Source organism: Lithobates pipiens, unplaced genomic scaffold, assembly GCF_037356315.1.
Source record: "Lithobates pipiens isolate NorthernLeopardFrog02 unplaced genomic scaffold, aLitPip1_a1.2 Scaffold_16, whole genome shotgun sequence".
Taxonomy (NCBI): domain Eukaryota; kingdom Metazoa; phylum Chordata; class Amphibia; order Anura; family Ranidae; genus Lithobates; species Lithobates pipiens.
This window is the reverse complement of record NW_027507748.1, coordinates 228,348,999-228,372,601: the sequence shown is the minus strand read 5'-3', so window position 1 is coordinate 228,372,601 and position 23,603 is coordinate 228,348,999.

Below are 23,603 nucleotides of genomic sequence, written 5' to 3'. Positions count from 1 at the left end.
GTGATGTATTCTCTCCTCCGTGTCGGTATTTTTCGTTCCGACACGGAGGAGAGCGGATCGGTGAGTTGCACCAACACTCTACACACACAGTAGAACATGCCAGGCACACTCACACCCCCCCCTTTACCCCCCGATCACCCCCCCAATTACCCCTGCCCCCCAGTCACAGTGGCACCAATGTCATTTTTTTTTTTTTTGCATTGGTGTCATTTGTGACTGTAATAACTGTTAGGGCAGTTAGAGTTAGCCCCCTTTAGTTCTAATGTACCCCCCTAACCCCCCCAATAAAGGTTTAACCCCGTGATCACCCCCCGTCGCCAGTGTCACTAAGGCTGGGTTCACATTGCAGCGGTTTATGAGAACGAATGTGATTCGCACCGCACTGCAGTGCAAATCACATCCGATCTCTGTGCGATTCGAGTTCAGCCATTCGCCGCACCCGCCACACCCGCCGCACCCGCCGCAAATTCGCACGGGACCCTTTTTTTGGCCCGCAGCAGAATCGGATCGCATGGGTGTTCACACCATGCGATCCGAGTTTGCAGATCGCACTGCGATATGCGAACTGATCTGGGGGTGTCAGTAACATTTCACTGACACTCCCAGCAGTTCGCATAGGGCAGTGTGAACTGCCGCCGGGAGGCATGCGATGCGGGAACCCGCCGCGGATTCGCGGCGTTTCCGCATCGCTCCAGTGTGAACCCAGCCTAATAAGCGATCATTTTTCTGATCGCCGTATTAGTGTCACAGGTGACGCTAGTTAGGCAGGTAGGTATTTAGGTTCGCCGCAGCTTTTTATAGCGCCAGGGACCCCCATATACTACCGCATAAAGCCCCCTGATTGCCCCCTAGTTAACCCTTTCACCTGTGATCACCATATAACTGTTACAGGTGACGCTGGTTGGTTAGTTATTTTTTTATAGTTTCAGGGCACCCGCCATTTATTACCTAATAAAGGTTTAACCCCCTGATCACCCGGCGGGTGTCATTTGTGACTAATAACTATTAGGGCAGTTAGGGTTAGCCCCCTTTAGTTCTAAGGTACCCCCCTAACCCCCGCAATAAAGGTTTAACCCCGTGATCACCCCCCGTCGCCAGTGTCACTAAGGCTGGGTTCACATTGCAGCGGTTTATGAGAACGGATGTGATTCGCACCGCACTGCAGTGCAAATCACATCCGATCTCTGTGCGATTCGAGTTCAGCCATTCGCCGCACCCGCCGCACCCGCCGCACCCGCCGCAAATTCGCACGGGACCCTTTTTTTGGCCCGCAGCAGAATCGGATCGCATGGGTGTTCACACCATGCGATCCGAGTTTGCAGATCGCACTGGGATATGCGAACTGATCTGGGGGTGTCAGTAACATTTCACTGACACTCCCAGCAGTTCGCATAGGGCAGTGTGAACTGCCGCCGGGAGGCATGCGATGCGGGAACCCGCCGCGCATTCGTGGCGTTCCCGCATCGCTCCAGTGTGAACCCAGCCTAATAAGCGATCGTTTTTCTGATCGCTGTATTAGTGTCACAGGTGACGCTAGTTAGGCAGGTAGGTATTTAGGTTCGCCGCAGCTTTTTATAGCGCCAGGGACCCCCATATACTACCGCATAAAGCCCCCTGATTGCCCCCTAGTTAACCCTTTCACCAGTGATCACCATATAACTGTTACAGGTGACGCTGGTTGGTTAGTTATTTTTTTATAGTTTCAGGGCACCCGCCATTTATTACCTAGTCTCACTAGTGTACCCCACTAGTGTACCAAATTTAGGGGTGTCTACTTTCCAAAATGGGGTCATTTGGGGGGGGTTTGTGCCATCTTGGCATTTTATGGCCTTCAAAACTGTAACGCCCTTAGAAAGCCTGAAGGCGGTGCTTGGTTTTCGGGGCCCCGTACGCGGCTAGGCTCCCAAAAAGTCCCACATATGTGGTATCCCCGTACTCAGGAGAAGCAGCAGAATTTATTTTGGGGTGTCATTTCACATATGCCCATGGCATGCGTGAGCAATATATCATTTAGTGACAACTTTGTGAAAAAAAAAAAAAAAAAAAAGTTTGTAATTTTCCCGCAACTTGTGGCAAAATATAAAATATTCCATGGACTCAACATGCCTCTCAGCAAATAGCTTGGGGTGTCTACTTTCTAAAATGGGGTCATTTGTGGGGGTTTTGTGCCATCTTGGCATTTTATGGCCTTCAAAACTGTAATAGGTAGTGAGAAGTGAACTCAAAAATGTACGCCCTTAGAAAGCCTGAAGGCGGTGCTTGGTTTTCGGGGCCCCGTACGCGGCTAGGCTCCCAAAAAGTCCCACATATGTGGTATCCCCGTACTCAGGAGAAGCAGCAGAATTTATTTTGGGGTGTCATTTCACATATGCCCATGGCATGCATGAGCAATATATCATTTAGTGACAACTTTGTGAAAAAAAAAAAAAAAAAAAAAGTTTGTAATTTTCCCGCAACTTGTGGCAAAATATAAAATATTCCATGAACTCAACATGCCTTTCAGCAAATAGCTTGGGTTGTCTACTTTCTAAAATGGGGTCATTTGTGGGGGTTTTGTGCCATCTTGGCATTTTATGGCCTTCAAAACTGTAATAGGTAGTGAGAAGTGAACTCAAAAATTTACGCCCTTAGAAAGCCTGAAGGCGGTGCTTGGTTTTTGGGGCCCCGTACGCGGCTAGGCTCCCAAAAAGTCCCACATATGTGGTATCCCCGTACTCAGGAGAAGCAGCAGAATTTATTTTGGGGTGTCATTTCACATACGCCCATAGCATGTGTGAGCAATATATCATTTAGTGACAACTTTGTGTAAAAAAATAAATAAAAAATTTTTTTTGTCATTATTCAATCGCTTGAGGCAAAAAAATAAAATATTAAATGGGCTCAACATGCCTCTTATCAATTTCCTTAGGGGGTCTACTTTCCAAAATGGGGTCATTTGGGGGGGTTTTGTACTGCCCTGCCATTTTAGCACCTCAAGAAATGAGATAGGCAGTCGTAAACTAAAAGCTGCGTAAATTCCAGAAAACGTACCTTAGTTTGTAGATGTGACAACTTTTGCGCAAACCAATAAATATACAATTATTGACTTTTTTTTTACCAAAGACATGTGGCTGAATACATTTTGGCCTAAATGTATGACTAAAATTGAGTTTATTGTATTTTTCTAATAACAAAAAGTAGAAAATATCATTTTTTTTCAAAATTTGCGGTCTTTTTACGTTTATATCGCAAAAAATAAAAATCGCAGAGGCAATCAAATACCATCAAAAGAAAGCTCTATTTGTGGGAAGAAAAGGACGCAAATTTTGTTTGGGTACAACATTGCATGACTGCGCAATTACCAGTTAAAGCAGCGCAGTGCCAAAGTGTAAAAAGACCTCTGGTCATTCACCAGCAAAATGGTCCGATCTGAAAGTGGTTAACCACTTTCAGACCGGACCATTTTGCTGGTCAATGACCAGAGGTCTTTTTACAATTTGGCACTGCGCTGCTTTAACTGGTAATTGCGCTGTCATGCAATGTTGTACCCAAACAAAATTTGCGTCCTTTTCTTCCCACAAATAGAGCTTTCTTTTGATGGTATTTGATTGCCTCTGCGATTTTTATTTTTTGCGATATAAACGTAAAAAGATTTTCTACGATTTTCTACTTTTTGTTATTAGAAAAATCCAATAAACTCAATTTTAGTCATACATTTAGGCCAAAATGTATTCAGCCACATGTCTTTGGTAAAAAAAAAGTCAATAACTGTATATTTATTGGTTTGCGCAAAAGTTGTCACATCTACAAACTAAGGTACGTTTTCTGGAATTTACGCGGCTTTTAGTTTACGACTGCCTATCTCATTTCTTGAGGTGCTAAAATGGCAGGGCAGTACAAAACCCCCCCAAATGACCCCATTTTGGAAAGTAGACCCCCTAAGGAAATTGATAAGTGGCATGTTGAGCCCATTGAATGTTTTATTTTTTTGCCTCAAGCGATTGAATAATGACAAAAAAAAAATTTTTTTTTTTTTTTACACAAAGTTGTCACTAAATGATATATTGCTCACACATGCTATGGGCATATGTAAAAATGACACCCCAAAATAAATTCTGCTGCTTCTCCTGAGTACGGGGATAGCACATATGTGGGACTTTTTGGGAGCCTAGCCGCGTACGGGGCCCCGAAAACCAAGCACCGCCTTCAGGCTTTCTAAGGGCGTAAATTTTTGATTTCACTTCTCACTGCCTATTACAGTTTTGAAGGCCATAAAATGCCAAGATGGCACAAAACCCCCACAAATGACCCCATTTTAGAAAGTAGACACCCCAAGCTATTTGCTGAGAGGCATGTTGAGTCCATGGAATATTTTATATTTTGCCACAAGTTGCGGGAAAATTACAAACTTTAATTTTTTTTAATTTTGTTTTCACAAAGTTGTCACTAAATGATATATTGCTCACACATGCCATGGGCATATGTGAAATGACACCCCAAAATAAATTCTGCTGCTTCTCCTGAGTACGGGGATACCACATGTGTGGGATTTTTTGGGAGCCTAGCCGCGTACGGGGCCCCGAAAGCCAAGAACCGCCTTCAGGTTTTCTAAGGGCGTAAATATTTGACTTCACTCCTCACTACCTATTACAGTTTTGAAGGCCATAAAATGCCAAGATGGCACAAAACCCCCACAAATGACCCCATTTTAGAAAGTAGACACCCCAAGCTATTTGCTGAGAGGCATGTTGAGTCCATGGAATATTTTATATTTTGCCACAAGTTGCGGGAAAATTACAAACTTTTTATTTTTATTTATTTTTTTCACAAAGTTGTCACTAAATGATATATTGCTCACGCATGCCATGGGCATATGTGAAATGACACCCCAAAATAAATTCTGCTGCTTCTCCTGAGTACGGGGATACCACATATGTGGGACTTTTTGGGAGCCTAGCCGCGTACGGGGCCCCGAAAACCAAGCACCGCCTTCAGACTTTCTAAGGGCGTTACAGTTTTGAAGGCCATAAAATGCCAAGATGGCACAACCCCCCCCCCAAATGACCCCATTTTGGAAAGTAGACACCCCTAAATTTAGGGGTACACTAGTGAGACTAGGTAATAAATGGCGGGTGCCCTGAAACTATAAAAAAATAACTAACCAACCAGCGTCACCTGTAACAGTTATATGGTGATCACTGGTGAAAGGGTTAACTAGGGGGCAATCAGGGGGCTTTATGCGGTAGTATATGGGGGTCCCTGGTGCTATAAAAAGCTGCGGTGAACCTAAATACCTACCTGCCTAACTAGCGTCACCTGTGACACTAATACAGCGATCAGAAAAACGATCGCTTATTAGGCTGGGTTCACACTGGAGCGATGCAGGAACGCCACGAATCCGCGGCGGGTTCCCGCATCGCATGCCTCCCGGCGGCAGTTCACACTGCCCTATGCGAACTGCTGGGAGTGTCAGTGAAATGTTAATGACACCCCCAGATCAGTTCGCATATCGCAGTGCAATCTGCAAACTCGGATCGCATGGTGTGAACACCCATGCGATCCGATTCTGCTGCGGACCAAAAAAAGGGTCCCGTGCGAGTTTGCGGCGGGTGCGGCGGGTGCGACACGAATTCAGCCATACTATCTGTATGGCTGAACTCGAATCGCACAGAGATCGGATGTGATTTGCACTGCAGTGCAGTGCGAATCACATCCGTTCTCATAAACCGCTGCAATGTGAACCCAGCCTTAGTGACACTGGCGACGGGGGGTGATCACGGGGTTAAACCTTTATTGGGGGGGTTAGGGGGGTACATTAGAACTAAAGGGGGCTAACCCTAACTGCCCTAACAGTTATCACAGTCACAAATGACACCCGCTGGGTGATCAGGGGGTTAAACCTTTATTAGGTAATAAATGGCGGGTGCCCTGAAACTATAAAAAAATAACTAACCAACCAGCGTCACCTGTAACAGTTATATGGTGATCACTGGTGAAAGGGTTAACTAGGGGGCAATCAGGGGGCTTTATGCGGTAGTATATGGGGGTCCCTGGCGCTATAAAAAGCTGCGGCGAACCTAAATACCTACCTGCCTAACTAGCGTCACCTGTGACACTAATACAGCGATCAGAAAAATGATCGCTTATTAGGCTGGGTTCACACTGGAGCGATGCGGGAACGCCACGAATCCGCGGCGGGTTCCCGCATCGCATGCCTCCCGGCGGCAGTTCACACTGCCCTATGCGAACTGCTGGGAGTGTCAGTGAAATGTTAATGACACCCCCAGATCAGTTCGCATATCGCAGTGCGATCTGCAAACTCGGATCGCATGGTGTGAACACCCATGCGATCCGATTCTGCTGCGGACCAAAAAAAGGGTCCCGTGCAAATTTGCGGCGGGTGCGGCGCGAATTCAGCCATACTATCTGTATGGCTGAACTCGAATCGCACAGAGATCGGATGTGATTTGCACCGCAGTGCGGTGCGAATCACATTCGTTCTCATAAACCGCTGCAATGTGAACCCAGCCTTAGTGACACTGGCGACGGGGGGTGATCACGGGGTTAAACCTTTATTGGGGGGGTTAGGGGGGTACATTAGAACTAAAGGGGGCTAACCCTAACTGCCCTAACAGTTATTACAGTCACAAATGACACCAATGCAAAAAAAAAAAAATGCAATTGGTGTCACTGTGACTGGGGGGGCAGGGGTAATTGGGGGGGTGATCGGGGGGTGAAGGGGGGGTGTGAGTGTGCCTGGCATGTTCTACTGTGTAGTGTCGTGTTGGTGCAACTCACCGATCCTCTCTCCTCGGTGCCGGAACGAAAAATACCGACACGGAGGAGAGATTACATCACTTCCTCTCCTGTGTTTACATTACAGGAGAGGAAGTGATGTCACGGAGCATTTCCATTCGTCGGGAGCGATCGCGAGGGGGTGGCCATGAATGAATGGCCGCCCCCTCATCCCGGATCGCTCCCGAACGAATACCGACCGCCGCAGGCACCAGGGGGGGGCCCGATCGGGCCCCCCACCCGCGGGAAGGCAGGGACGTATATATACGCCCATATGCCTGCCCGTGCCATTCTGTCGATGTATATCATCGTGTGGCGGTCGGCAAGTGGTTAAATAGCAAATTCAAATGGGTCACGATGTTCCAGTGTCTTAAGCAAGCTAGGCCACATGTTGTCCTTCTACAGAAGACATGCCTGGATGGCAACAGAATACTCGCGCCACGTAGGCCTTGGATACAAAGGGCATTTCATGACACTTTTTCCACATTTGCTAGGAGAGTATCTATTCTCATCAGCCAAGCTGTTCCCTGTACTATCCAGTATTCACAAGGAGATCTGGGGGGACGATATGTGGCAGTAGTCCTGGATATTTGCTACCATAAGCTGTTGTTGGTAAATATTTAAGCTGGCTCCCCATGCCCATCTCCCACTGCTGCTGCTAATGCTACCCTGGATGCATTGGACTCCTCCAATCTGGGAAGCATGGGATCTGCGGAACTTCTATCCTGGGCCTTGGTAACTGGGTTGACTGAAATATATAGAAATATATACTGAATTATATGACTTTGGAGGCCAACTTTACAACCAAAGAGGAGGTTTCAGCCATTTTTGCTTTCCCGCCCCATAAGACCCCCGGACCTGACAGGTTTCCTGCTGACTTTTATAAAGCTTACATAGACCAACTTGCACCCAGACTTACTGCGCTGTTAGAATACTGCTTGCAACATAAAAGACTACCTGAATTGATGCTTGACACATATATGATTCTACTGTTAAAACTAGGGAAGGACCCCCTTGAATGCTCTTCCTATAGGCCGATTGCCTTTTTGAACGTCCCTTTGATGATCAGAGCATGTCTCCTGGGCTTGGTGGAGGAGGTAATCCTGTCTTGGGCTCATAGAACCCTACTTAATATCCTTTTGTTTTATGAGAGGAAGGCCACACTGGAGGAAGCTGGAGGCCCCTAACGTGCAATTCTGGAAAGGGCTAGTTAGCTCAATGATGCCATATTTTAAAGTGACACACTTGTCTAAAGGATGTGGGTAGAAATTTGAGAAGCTATGGCAGGCATGGTATAACTCTGATATAGCAGTGGGTTACAAACGTATGGGGCGATTGACAGCTATGATGAATGTGTCACGTCAACATCTGGGTAGAAGTTAGGAGATACTGGTGGTCAAGAGAATACTGGGGTTGAATATACCTCAAGGAGTTTTCAGCCCTAATTGAAATTGCGCCCCCAACTGGAGATAAATGGGTGCTACACCAAAAATCCACACCAATTCATACCAAAAGTATTACACTGAGTTGCAGGGGCACTTTATCCCAGGATACATATGTAGAAGTGAAGAGTGAGAGAACTGAGTATTGGGCTGTTGGAGGGAGGGGGTAGGAAGGTTGTTACCTGAATGTTTTATTTAGTGCTACTGTTAGCTAGTCTGGATCTTTGTTGTACCTGTAAATGCTGGCCATGTTGGCTGTATGACTGGCTCGGTGTTGTGCCGAGTCCTTTCTCTAATGTATGTCTTCTTTAAAACGTAATAAAAAGAAATTTACACTATTGTCAAAAATATTGGGATACCTGAAAACGGAGTCGGGAAACTACCTCAATCTTTGACTTTCACATGACTATGGCCCCCATCTGGTTCTGGGCATTAGTGAACACTCCTTCGAACAAGGTGTAACCCCTGTGCTAGAATGAGTGACCCTGTATATTGCCTGGCATAGCCCACAAAAACCCACCCCGGGGTAGGTCTCCTATGTGACCCACACTTGAGGCCCATCAAGTTAATGGGAAAAATATAGAGGAGGTATCCACCTACTGCAACTGCACCCCCACCCTTACAAGTAAATTTATATGCATGTTTAAATTCCTATGCATGATTTCTATGCATGTACTCTACAGGGAACCAGCCATCCTTATGCTGAGTAGCTTATCTTCCCGCAAAGAACGATGGAATCAAGAGCGTAATTATTTTTTTTATTATTTGCTTTGGGGGGGGTGGGGGTTGGTGGCTACATGTGAGGATTGTACTATTTTATCTTTAGGACCACAGGCAGCATGAACCTTGATGGATGATGCAGCTGAAGAGGACAAGAGTTTTCTCTAGGCGTCTGAATCACAGGAAAGACGGGAGAAAGGATACAGCACTAGGGACAGGGGCCCTGGGAGGTAAGAGACAGAGACTGGTCAATGCAGATCAGCGTCTAATGGATCTCCTGAGGTAAGTAAGCGAGCAATACAGAACCCTATTTCCTATGTTTCTAGGACAATTTTTGCAGAACACACAAATGACAAATTCAAAGAGTTCAGTCAAATCATTGCTGATCCAGCAAGCAGGGCAAGTTGAAACCCAGCAACCACCATCTAGTCCTAGGGCATCTACCTCTAGGCCTGTAAAGGTTGTAGACTCAGAGGACGAGGGGGCAAGTACTTTTCCCTCCCTCAGAGATTCAGATGATGAGGAGGAAGATGATAGCCGGAGCTCTAGGTACAAATTAAAACACAAGGAGAGGGGTGCCTCTGGTGTAGATATAAAATGCAGTTTTTATTAATACATTCTCTATATAGGCAACTCACATTTTGTAGCAGATTAAATGCATAAAGTTGAAATCCATCAGGAAGTCATCAGATTGGTCATGCCCTCACTCCGCTCACAGGGGACACCTGTGTGCTGCTTTCTTTGCAATCACTGACAAGTTTCATTAGGAAGCACCTGGAGAGCTGTGGATCCTCTGTGGAGGTTTGCATCATCCATAGTACAAGCTGGACTTTCCTCCCTCCGGAGGAAAGTCCAGCTTGTACTATGGATGATGCAATAATAACAATGAATGAATGAATATAATAATCTTCATTATACAATTCAATATACAATTCCTTTATCATCAACTTTATTATTTTTGTATATTCATATGGTCTTTTATAATAAATCTCTTTTTTAAACTAATTTTCCGTTTTGTTTTATATGAATTGATCTGGTATTTATTCATTGTAATTATGCGTGTCATCTGTTCCGCTGTGTATAACAATCTTGTGCTCATCTATATATATCTCACTTCCTGTTTTGAGCGATAAAACTGAGGAAACAATGGATGTTGTGAAACGCGTCTTCTGATTGGTCGTTACGTCACTTCCGTTCTACGGAGCTTACGTTCCACGCTGAGGCGCACTTCCGGTTCCAGTCTCTCAGCTCGCCGGACGCTGCACAGACTATACACCACTGATATTACAGCATTTACAAGGCGGCGATTTAATAAAAAAAAAAAACAACTACAGAGCCTGTACTGCTACACCACTTCTTATGGGTTTAACAGCAATCCACCAGCTTCGCTCCTCCGTGGACCAGTGACCTTGGATACCTCTCCCTTCACTATATAGACATGCCTATTATCAAATTTTGTGAGTAGCCATTTGGCTATGTGCTTTTATTATATTAAACGCAATTTTATATATACTGCACTTAGTTTGGCTCATTTCTCCTTTCTTTGCATTATATTTTTTCCAGAGAGTGATGCTTCTCCTCTCAAGATTGCTGCTGCCACTGGTGCTTTGAACTTGAACTTTAATTTACTATAATAATTTTTGGACGTCATCTTTTAACCCCCCCCCCCTTTTCTTTTTATTGAAAAAAAGAGTCTTTACTGTGATTGGTCCTTTGTGCCATCTCATCCTTAATTTATTGTGATCCAGAGAACACGTTGGAAGTGTCTTACCTGGGCTAAGGAGAAAAAGGACTGGTCTGTTGCTCAGTGGCCCAAAGTCCTCTTTTCAGATTAAAGTAAATTTTGCATTTCATTTGCAAATCAAGGTCCCTGAGTCTGGAGGAAGAGTGGAGAGGGACATGATCCAAGTTGCATGAGGTCCAGTGTGAAGCTTAAACAGTCAGTGATAACTTGTGGAGCCATGCCATCTGCTGGTGTTGGTCCACTGTGTTTTATCAAGTACAAAGTCAGCACAGCCCTCTACCAGGAAATTCTAGAGCACTTTATGCTTCCCTCTGCTGACCAGCTTTATGGAGATGCTGATTTCATTTTCCAGCAGGACTTGGCACCTACCCACACTGCCAAATGGACCAATACCTGGTTTAATGATCATGGTATCACTGTGCTTGGTTGGTCAGCAAACTCACCTGACCTAAACCACATAGAGAATCTGTGGGGTATTGCCAAGAGACACCAGACTCATCAATGCAGATGAGCTGAAGGCCACTATGAAAGCAACCTGGGCATCTATAACATTTTAGCGGTGCCACAGGCTGATCGCCTCCATGCCATACTGCATTGATGCAGTAATTCTTGTTAAAGATTTTTATTAAAGTTTTCATGAATATGACAGTAAGTTTATAAACTTCCAATGGGATAAGTACAACATGAACAGTAATGATATGAGGTTCATGTACAATCGGTTAGATTTGAGTAACGCAATCAACATGAATGTAGTTGCATTTTAAAGGGTATATAAGAGAGAAAGTGACTCAAATAGATGGAATATGGGGGTCCCTAAGGAATATCGGATATACCTTCATTCCGCCTGCCCATCCCTAATAGGAACAATCTGTGGGCAGATGGGGGCACATCCAACAAGTCGTAATGGAGGACTAGTCCTAGGATGAAAGTGTGGCACCTGGGGTATGGATGCACTGGGTTAGTAGGGATCCATGCCACAAGTACTACAGTCAATCATTACATATTGTATTGGCTACGGGTGTAGAACTAATAATCAAAAACTTAGGGTCAATTGCTATGTTTCCAACCTGCTATTACCCATTACAGTGGGTAATAGCTATGAAAGGAAAGGGATATGCCATTGAAATTAACTGCATGATTGGGGATAGGGTAAGAAATCCGGAGAGATGAGAGAGGGAGGAGTGGGTCTGTGCCTGGTAATGGGTCAACTGAAAATTGTAGGCACCAGGTGCCTCTGTATTCGACCCACTGTAGGGGGACAGACAAAGACAGAGCAAGGGGGGGAAGAGAGGGGGGTCTCCCAATGCGGTGACACGGCCCTCTATCAGAAAGCCCTTGAAGTAGGTAAAGAGTAGAAAGAATTACCAAGGCATTAGTAATGATGCATCGAAGTCAGAGGGAAGGCAATGTTTAACCCAGGGTTGCCATATTTTTTTCCAATTTTTTCACTTTATCAGATTTTGATAGCAGTCATTTTGGCAAAGATAAGGGCCCTATTCATCCTGTGTTTGGCTTAGATGCCATAGAGAAGATCTTTTTCAGAAGTCTTGGGCTTCCAGACATTGCCACCATATGTGTATGTGGGTGCCTGGGGCCGAGCAGCCTCGAAAACAGATCCCTGGATACGATGGCACAACTTTTGCAATTCTCGCTGGTGCAAGATGCCATCGTGCTAGGACTTTGAAGTAAATTTTAATTGTCGAGCAATTATAGGAAGAGTGTTTGGTAGCTAGCCATATAGCAGACCAGCCTGCAAACTTGAATGTGCGCTCCATGTCTTGTGCCCATTTGACGGTGTAGGAAGGTGGTGCGGTGTCAGGGTTATTAGTCAAATGTTGATACAGGGTTGATATTAGTCCTCTGGTGTGCGGGTCACTTTTGTAGATGCGTTTGAATTGAGTCACCTGATTCAGTGGAGAGCCAGCTCTAAGGAATGGAGTATAACAAATTTTAATTGGCAGATAGCGGAAGAGTTCTGATCTAGGTACTGGTAGTCCAAAGGTCTCACACAGGGTAGGAAAAGTCAGAATTGTGTTATGAGGGGTCAGTTGGTGGAGTCTAAATAGATTCACTGTAGACCATGCTATGATTGCTATAGGAGATTCCCAAGCTGGATAAAATGCTGGGTGTCTGAGAAAGGATAGGAGAGGATTATGAGGGGATTGAAGATTGCGAGCATCCCTGAATTTGTCCCAAATTCTATAGCCACACTGGCATTTCAACTGTGGTGTTGTACTTGGGAAGTTGGGCAAGCTGTGCAGTATTAATAGTAGTAAGATTAGAAATTGAGAATTCATAAACCCCCACTCAGTTTGTGGAGAAATAGAGGAGATTTTGGGATATGAGGCTTGGTGGCCCCCCATATGCAGGTCATCACTCTTCGTTGCATTAGGTGTAAGAAGTGGGATGGTACTGGAATGGGAAGAACTATGAACAGATATAAACATTTAGGCAATTGTAATTTTTGTGGAATTGACCCTACCTAGCCAGGATAATGGAAGGGATGACCATTGTGCCATGAAATTACTCACCTGTCACAATAGAGGCAAGTAGTTTGCTGTAAAGAGGTTGGATAACGAGGTTGTGAGTTGTAACCCCCAAACAAGGGAGTTGATTAGTCACCCAAGTTAATGGCAGGGAGGACCTGGCGTGTTGGAGCTCTGATTGTGATAGGGAAATGTTAAGTGCATTTTATTTCTTGGGATTGACATGCAGTCCAGAGATCCGGGCAACGTTATCTAATATACAAGTAAAGGCGCAACTCTCAAGACAATAAAGGTATGAGGTTTTGGATGGGTGAATTCCACAGACAGGGCAGCCTCCACAAAGGAACTGAAACCAGGTTCCAAATTTCTACAATAAAAACACAAGGAGAGGGGCACCTCTGGTGTAGATATAAAATGCAGGTTTTATTAATACATTCTCTATATAGGTAACTCACATTTTGTAGCAGATTAAAAGCATAAAGTTGAAATCCATCAGGGAGTCATCAGATCGGTCATGCCCTCACTCCGCTCACAGGGGACGCCTGGCCATGTAATGAAATATAACTAACCAATTTGTCGCGGAGGTGTGAGGATGCGCCAGGTCTAAACAATAATCAATCATGCATATATGAGCAGTAGGACTATAATGAAAAGGTAAGATGGCCTGTTCCAATCCTTGGTCAACATACCTGTAGAAAAAGGCCTAGCTTTAGGGTTAAAACATTGCTAATATCACCCTGCTCCTATGGAACTAATGGGGAGAGGGATGTCTGAGGTAGGACAGGTTGGAGAGCATGGGTGCAAGATAAATGGAAACAAGCTAGGCATAACCTGGGGGCCTATGAAGCTACTGCAATGAGACTCAAGTACACAGGGAGATGCAGCTTAGGCCTCTCTGTTGTGTTGGGGTGACCTAGCTGTGGAAATTCAAGTAGGAAGGGGGGACATGCCTAGTGGCACATAAGCTGTGCGGATTCCTGGAAATGGTTCCTGGTTGAAGACAAAGTTCAATGGAATGATACCATAGGGCTGTCACCAAAGAGAGTTCCATCAGCTTGTGCAGGTCTTAAAAAAGAAAATGGTTGACACAAAACAGAACCACAAAGTGAGATTAGTCCATCGAGTCTTTGTTGGCAGGGTTATCAAATCATCCTCGTTTATAGAGATTCTGGCGAGTCTGATCCGGGTGGCCTGAGCCACCTGCTGCTTGCTTGTAGGGTGCACAAGAGGCTGATCGTCTAAGAGAGTTATCTTCTGTAGGGTGTCCTCCAGAAGGCCCAGATCAGTCTGCAACTCCTCAGCCGTGCGGTAAAAATACTTGGTTTCCAAATGTGTGAACTTAACAGAGAATTGAAATCCCCAGTAAAATGTGTTTTGGTTGCGTTGAAGCACCTGAAGGTGGGGTTTGAGAGCCCGTCACTTAGCCACCATGAGCGGGCATATGTCTGCAAAGAGCTGATAAGCGTGGCCCTGGAAGGTCAAGTAGTCTTTGCCTCTGGCCGCCACCAGTAGCTGTTCCTTTGTGCGATAGTGGTGGAACTTAGCTATAATGTCCCGAGATGGGCCATCGGTTTTGTGTGGGGACAGGGCTCTGTGTACTCTATCCATCTCCAGCCTATCCACAGGGGTGACAGGTTCCAGCTCCTGGGGGCAAGCATGGTGGCTTGCAGGTCAAGCACTGTCTCAGGAATTCCTCTGATCCTCAAATTAGACCTGCGGTCCCTATTCTCCTGGTCCTCTACCCATGACTGCAGAATAATGTTTTCCTCCTTGAGGTTCTCGAATTTAGCAGTGTAAATCTGTGTGTGGTTCTCTAGTTTATCCACTCTGACTTCTAGCTCAGCTGCTCTTTGCCCCAGCTCCCTGATCTCATGAGTCAGCTTGTCTGTAATGTGGTCTGATGTCTGCTTGAGAGCTTTATGAAGCATTTATTCAAACTGTTTAAACATGCTGGATTGTATAACTGACTGGAAACTGCCAGCATCAGAATCAGACGGCATTGTCCTCTGGCTTCAGGTTGTGCAGTTGTAGCTGTGCTTTAGCAGAGGGCAGTGTGCTGGGCTGTGAGAAAACAGCTGGCGCCATTTTGGCAGAGGGCTGGGACAGAGTGTCCTTGATGTTGCCTGCCTTATATTTGGTTCTGGAGACCCCCAGGACCATGGTTGTAAGAGCAGAGGTCTCTGTGGATCTGGAGGAGTACTCCGACCAAGTATTGAGTGCATACTATACTGTACATGGACATACGGTACTTTTCAGTAAGCCAACATTTCTGTATTAAAATTCCTTTTTTTATTGGTTTCATGTAATATTCTATTCAGTGTTTTTTTTTTTTTTTTTTTTTTTTTAGTTTTTTTTACAATTTACCTTTTTAAATATTTATTATTATATTTTTTTTCACCAGACCTTTTGGGGGGCTTAGGTGAGATAGCATCTTATCTATGTTCCTATCACACACATTCCTGGCAAAATAACTCATAAAATGGTGGGCACTGCAATGATTACCAGCTGGATACTGGAAACTTCAAGCAACATATTCATATTTGCCATATATATATATATATATATATATATATATATATATATATATATATATACATAACTCAATCACCAATCAGAACATGCAAATAATTAAAAAAATAAATGGCACGACTTACATCCTTTGATGTCAGATGATGTAAAATCCCACCAAAAAACATTAAAACTAATAATTACCTAATTATATATTTGCAGACTAGTACATTTAGTCCCTGCTACTGGGGAATGTAGCCCGCATAGATAATTTTAATGTGAATGCATCCGATCGGGCACATCAGCGAGATGCGACCGATATGAACATGTGATCGCTATGAGGCATGTTGGAAACACACATTAGGCATGGTACAGCCTGGAGGCCTTAACATGAATCTGTCTCTAAGCCCCCGTACTCACGGTCGGACATTCCGGCAACCAAATCCGTCAGATAAATTCTGACGGATTTAGTCCGGAAGTGGTCCGGAAGTGGTGTTGCATACACACGGTCGGACTAAGTTGTTGGAATTTCCGGTTGCCAAGAACGCGGTGACGTAAGCCGCGTACGACGGCACTAGAAAAGGGAAGTTCAGCACCACGTCCGGCACCCTTTGGGCTCCTTCTGCTGATCTCGTGTTTATCGCGTGTTAGTAGAAGTTTGGTGAGAGACGATTCGTGCTTTTCAGATTTGTGCTTCAGTTCGTTACTGCTCTTCAGTTTGTGCTTGTGGGTGCTTATCTGATTATCAGTGCATGTAGTCAGTAAGCATTTGTTGTTCATTGTGGACTATATCTTGGTATAGTATGCTTTGATTTGCATTGCTTATTGTCTGCTTGCTTCTGCTTTTTTAGTTCGTTCTTTCAGGCATTGCTGTTTATCGGTGTTTTCTGTTTTAACCATATTTCGTGTACGTACTCGTCGTAGAGTTTGTGCTGTGCAGGGGCTTGGTGTTGGGCTTTTAGCTTTGACATAAGCCTGGTCCATGAAAAGGGCGAGGAGGAGTTTGTGGACCAAGAATTGGTTGCGCCAGTGTGACCAGTTCTCGCACATGGCTTTGCTCCGTGAGATCCGGGAGAATTATCCTGATGATTTCAGAAATTATCTCCGGATGATGGACCCCGTTTTTCACCGTCTGCTGGCTTTGCTGTCCCCTTATATCACCAGGCAGGATACCTGCATGCGGCAAGCCATCACTCCGGAGCAGAGGCTCATCGCCACGTTGCGCTACTTGGTGACAGGGAGAAGCCTTCAGGACCTAAAGTTCTCCACAGGCATCTCCCCCCAGGCTCTGGGAATCATTATTCCAGAGACCTGTTCTGCCATCATTCAGGTCCTGCAGAAGGACTATATGAAGGTAAGTTTTATCCTTTAACATCACATTCTATGTATTTAATGATTGCTAATGTCTTGTATTTCTTTCCTCATTCCCTAATTACCATGATTGCAATATGCTCTAATTGATAATTTCACTTTTTAATCCAAGCACATTCACATGTGTGTTTAGAAAAGGGTTTTACAACAAACCAATATATTTGGTGTATAGAAAACATTTTTGTGTAAACAGGCATGTATCAAAGCATAACATACAGAACACAGGAACTTACAAAGTTCAACTTTGAAAAGTGAAGGCAATATCAGACATGAGTATATACAAATTGTGCTGATATTGCCTTCATCGGATGGGGTGTCACCCCTGGAAAAGCCAAATTTGGAAGATGCACACAGTGTGTCAACATGTGCTATCTCCCATCATGGGGTATCAATGTAAATGTTTTGGGGGTGCAAACCCTTCATCTCAGCCACTTTACACAAAACACGTACATTGATACCCCATGATGGGAGATAGCACATGTTGACACACTGTGTGCATCTTCCAAATTTGGCTTTTTGTAAAATACAAAAGTTGTTTGTTAAAAAAAAAAAAAAAAAAACCCTAGCTAGTTTGGGGTGTTTCAGACTCTCCCCAAAACATCAATGATGTTCTTCATTTTTTTCTTCATTTTTTGTTGAACATCATTGATGTTTTTCTGTATATTTTCTAAATCGCGATTGCACCCCATTATCTCCCCAATCATCATCGATCTGGGCACTTTCACTGGTAAAATGTGATTCTTCTTATATATCACCTAAAAAAAATAAAATAAACACACCATGTATTATAAATATGCAGACATACATTGATTAGCTTACCGGAAGCTGTGGTGTCCAACACTCACCTGTTGTGGTGACAATTTGACCAACTTCAACAATCTCTCCTTCCTCCTCTGCTTCTGGTGTTGGAATTTCCTCTTCTTTGGGAGGTGTGGGGTCCCTGGTGTCCTCTGACGTCCTGAGTCTTCTCTCCCCTATGAGAATGTAAAAAAGGAATACTTAGCACACAGAGGGCAGAAATAGGAATATGAAACATTGCTTGGAAGTGTCGTACAATTGTGTTTTTTGGCCGAGTTCAAAGGTGAGAACATTATTGGACACTTTCTAAAGCTGGAATACTTATCTGCAGTGTGAACAAATGTAGTGAAGTGTAAGTTGGGAAAACATTGTTTTTGGAGCGGGCTAACAAACGATGTTTATTACGAACGATTGAACCCATGAACCTGAAAGTGGCCATTTTAAACTGTACAAAATTAAATTAAAGCACATGGAGAATTATGCAAGCAATGAACACACAAAAACGACTTACATTTTTGTAGAACTCGCTTGATCCTTCTGTACTGATCGTGTTCCCTCAGTTTCAGGTCTGACCAGCATTTTCTCAGTAGATCCTTGGATCGTCGTACCCCAAAATTCTTCTGAAGACTCTTCACAACTTTAGTCATGATCTTGGCCTTTCTGATATTTGGGTTTGGGTAAGGTCCATACTTCCCATCATAGTCGGTCCTCTTCAATATGTCCACCATCTCCAACATCTCTCCAAAAGACATATTTGAGGCCTTAAATCTTCTCCTCCAGGACCGGGACGTTTCAGGCTTCGGGCTTTCCTCGCCCTCCTCCTCGTTAGTGGAACTCTGATTGCGCACCTGCACAGGGCGGGAAATGCGCCAAAACGTCAGGGGCGGACGGAGATTCATGCATGCGCACTGTAGATAAAACGCAACATGCGTGCGTCGAACGTATGATCTGTGTGCAGAGTGAGGAGCTGACACGCCGATCATGCAAACGAAGGTACAATTTTTAACTTGGTACATCACTAGCCTATACTGCTTCTATATAGGCCTATGTTGGGACAAGATTAGGAGACTTTAGCATGGCATTATTATTATTAGGGTTTGTCTTGTGTTGTGTCCTGCAGACAAGATGGATACCTTCAAGAACTCCAATTTTATGGGGCTATTCATTGATCTGCTCAGGGAGGTGCCCTGCCTGTGGCAGAAGAACAACCCCTTTTATAATGACCAAAGAAAGAGGAAGGCAGCGCTAGAGAAACTTCTTGGTTTGGTGCGGATCATGGTCCCCACTGCAGACATGACCTATGTGATGTTTAAAATTGGTGCCCTGAAGAGTACATATCTCAAGGAGGGAAAGAAGCATCAGGATTCCCTGAGATCAGGAGATCCAGATGCCATTTATGTCCCCAGGATGGTGTACTACGAGAGGCTGCATTTTCTGGTAGATCAGCGGGGACCCAGGCCACCACTCTCCAGTCTTCCTTCAAGGCTTCCTTCACCCCCAGCTGAGGCTTCCGATGTCCTACCTGGGCCTTCCAGGCAGCAACATGTGGAGGGGCCCAGCTTTGGACAGGTATAGCATTGTTGAACATATTTCTTGTCATACATTTAATGATGTTAACTAGATGTTATTATTGATCAGTAAGTTGTGATTTAACAAAGTGGTTTACATCTCAATAGACAGTAGTGACCAAAAATGATTGGGACAATAATGAAAAATGCTGGGCTCAGAATGATAGTCTGTTCTATTTGGTAACATTCAATTTGCAACAGTCATGAGCACAAAATTGTGTGATTGATGAGCAAAAAACTAAAACTATGCCCCATTTTCATACACAGGAAGACCTCAGCCGGGAGGAGGCTGTGGCAAGTGGCAGCCAGGAGGTCGACCATCGCCCTCCTTCTCCTCCTCCTGCCACAACTACAGGAGCCGAGCCACAGCCTGGAAGGAAGCCTGGAGGGAAGTGCCCAAGGAAGACCAGAGAGTGATGGCCTGGGTTCAGTCTGGTCTAACAGAAGATGCAGCCTCTTGTAGAAACACAGCCTGGGGACATAGATGGCATCTGCTCTTCCTGATCTCTAGGACTTCTGGACCAGACTGCTCTCCCTGAGATATGTACTCCTCAGGCCACCAATATTGCATTTTCAAATTAGTTCATGTCTGCCCTGGGGGCCAAAGGCTTCGCCAAATAGACCAGTTTCTCCAGCGTTGCCTTCCTGTTTATTTATTTGACACCTAAATAAAGTTTTTTTTGATTGAAGAAATACTTGCTTATGTGTTTTTCTTCAAAAAGGACAGTTTATTTGTGAGTAGGCAGGTACATTTCAAAAATACAAAGTGAAATGAATAACAAGGGGTACCAACACTAAACAACCTCCTGTAGATTAAAAAAAGAAAAGAATAAATTAAAAAGATAATAATGGTGTTGTGGTAAGTTGACAGACAAAACACACCCAAAAAAATGCAAAGATGAGCAAACTATCAAAAAAGGAGATGCTGATTAAAAAAACCAACCACAAAATAAAAAAATTAAAAAAAGATTGGGTAGATGTGACGAATTAAAATATTGTATTGCTGAAATGAGTAAAAAGAATAAAGAAATACGTTTGTGAGAAGTGTATGTGAATACGAGCATCAAAACAACTTCATTCTTGCAGCATTGTAAAGTAAAAGAGAATGCGCTGCATGAAAGAATTTTTAACATTGCAGCGTGACGAATGTGCTATATCGATTACGAGCGGTAGTTTTACCTGAGCGAGTGCTTACGTCTCCGAATTTGATTGTGAGCATGTGTGGCACCTTGTCCGTCGGAGTAGACTACACATGATCGGACTAAGTCTGATCGGAGAATGTTGTCGGAAAATTTTATAGCCAAGCTGGAAAACTTGGTCCGTCGGATACTCTGACAGAAACAGTCCGATGGAGCCCACACACGGTTGGATTATCCGACAACACGGTCCTATCGGACATCGTCCATCGGAATTTCCGACCATGTGTACTAACATGGGCTAACATGTTTTTTGATGATAGATAATGATCTATTCTCCAATATTTGTGCATTTGTATCAAATCTCTCTCTCTTTTCTTTTTTGCCATATTTGTTTCAGACAAACAAAATGATGAACTCCTGGTATAAATTATATATATATGTCCATTCTGGTGAATACTTGACTGGGTATAGTACATACCATGTAACATATCTCTTTTTCTTCTTCTGCTCATAATTTTTTCCTTTCTGTTTCTAACACTCAATTTCCTTTTTTTTCCCTTTTAATTTAATTTTAAATTTTTTATAGTTTTTTTTATCTATTATTTTTTATTTTTATATTTGATTTTTATTTGTATTTTTGTATTCATTTATTTGTATTTTTATTTTTAATAGTTTCTTATTTTATTCTTATTTAATTCATTATTTATTTATTATTTTATTTTATAGTAATATTTTTTTATTTTTTTCCACCTTCCCTTTCAATTTTTTCTTTCTTTTTCTTTTCTTCATCCTTTTTTCTCCTCACGTTCTATTCTTTCTGGCTCTGCAGTTAGGATTTCCCCTAACATTCTTTGCATCTTTTCCTTCTATTTCTGAATCTTTTCGGCCGTTTCTTGCGTTTCCTTGTCTTTGCTCCTACACACTTACACTACTGACACTTTCTTTTTGTTATACCTAATGCGGGGGTCGGCCTATGGGTTTCTGTGGTGACGGTGGCCATGCAGGTAGGCATTTACTTGTTATGAACGCGGTGCGCATGTGCGGCTTATGTGTCACGCCGTGATTGGCGGCCGACTTGAATGGCAGCTGTACCTCTGGGTCCTAGTGATCGCGTGTTCGTATCGGTTGCATTTTGCTGATGTGCCCGATCGGCTGCATTCACATTAAAGTGATCTATGCGAGCTACCGTCCAGTGGCAGGAACTTAATTTACTAGCTTGCAAATATATAACTTGGTCATTATGCATTTTTAATGTTTTTTTGGTGGGATTTGACAGCCACTTAAGTCAAAGGATGTGCATGTTCTGATTGGTGATTGATGTGTATATATATTCTGCTATGACACTGTTGCACTTTATCACATGCCTGATGAAGGGGTCTTGCGCGGCTCTGAAATGTTGTACTTTTCTCTGTGATGTGATCTTTACTACAATAAAAGAAACCTTTGGAAGTTGGATCCAGGGTGTCCTGGCAAATATGTACACTAGGTGAGATATCAGGGGTCTAAATAGACCCCTGACATCTCCCCTTTGAGACACTGAAAGGGCCTGAGGGCACAGATTCTCCAGTCCTTTTCTCAGCAGCCTCAGCTGCACTGAAGAGGAATGGACAGAAGAGAGCAATTCCTGTTCATGCATAATTGAAAACATCGTAAACACAGTTTACAATGTTCAGTAATGAATGAGTCAGTGACTTTGTGCATTCAGAAAAGGAAGGAGCCAGTAAATGACAGAGTTACCAGCTCCTTCCTCTACTCTCCATCCTGACAGATTCGGGACATTGTGGGACCGGAGGAGCACAGAAGGGAATCGGAAGAGCGCATGGAGGGGAACTGAAGGAGCCCACAGAAGGGGACTGGAGGAGGACACATAGTGGGAACGGAGGAGCACACAAAGGGGGACTGGAGGAACACATAGGGAGGGACCAGAGGAGAACACAGAGGGGGAATGGAGGAGCACGGAGGAGGACACAGGGGACAGTCGGGGGTGATCAGTGCGGTGGTGGGGCAATTACAAACACAGATCTCCCTGTATAGATTTCAATAAAGCAGCTGAAAACCACAGGGGAAGAGGAGGAGAAGCGGCTGTCAGCTGCTTTATTGAAATCTATACAGGGAGATTGGAGCTTGTAACTGCCCCCACCACTGCACCAATAATCCCTGATTGTCCAGATATCAGGTCAAGCATTGGAACATTTGCACAAGTACAAGTACTCATGCAAATGCTTGGTATCAGTATCAGTGCAACCCTAGCTTCTAATCACTTTAAGATGATACAGTTTAGTACTGTGAATAAAAGAAGAAAACAAGCTATTCTCTTAAACTGTTTTGCCATTGGTCAAATAGTATGGTAAGTTATAATAGTTAAGGGCTTTAACTTTATTTATTTTTTAATTAGTGGTATGCTGAGCTGGACAGGTATCACACCTATAAATCTATACAATTAAATTGGCTTTATCAGTACCAACTAAAAATTAAATATAATACATTTGTATTCAACATATATAATAAGCATCACAAAGATCATTTAAAAGTTTGGACTTACATTGACCAATGGAAGAATGTACTGTATATTATCCACCATTCCTAGTTTTTTCCCTGCAGTATAATTTTACACAATGTATAAACACACTGATTAAATTAATAATTCAACATAACATTGTTAATGTGGTTCATACTATATTATTCACACACAGAGCATGGTGAAACAGGAACAAACCTTGAGGTTTTTCTCAGACACCTAGGTCCCTTTTTTTGGGAGAAAATGCAGTATTTATCACAAATATGGATGCTGTAACCTGAAGCTGCTAAACAGCTTCCATGAAATAAAAAAAGAGGTGTTTGGACTTTTAATATATTTTGTGATATAATTGTCAGGGCCTCCCAATATATTTTTTTCAGGAACAAAGCCCACTGCACAAAACTACACAATAGTGTTAACACAGCCCAAACAGCATATACAGCAGGTATATCTTAAACTGTCTTGCTAACTAAGAAAGTATGCAGGTGCTTTCAAACAATACCAATAAACTTCAATTTAAATTACAGTATGTCCA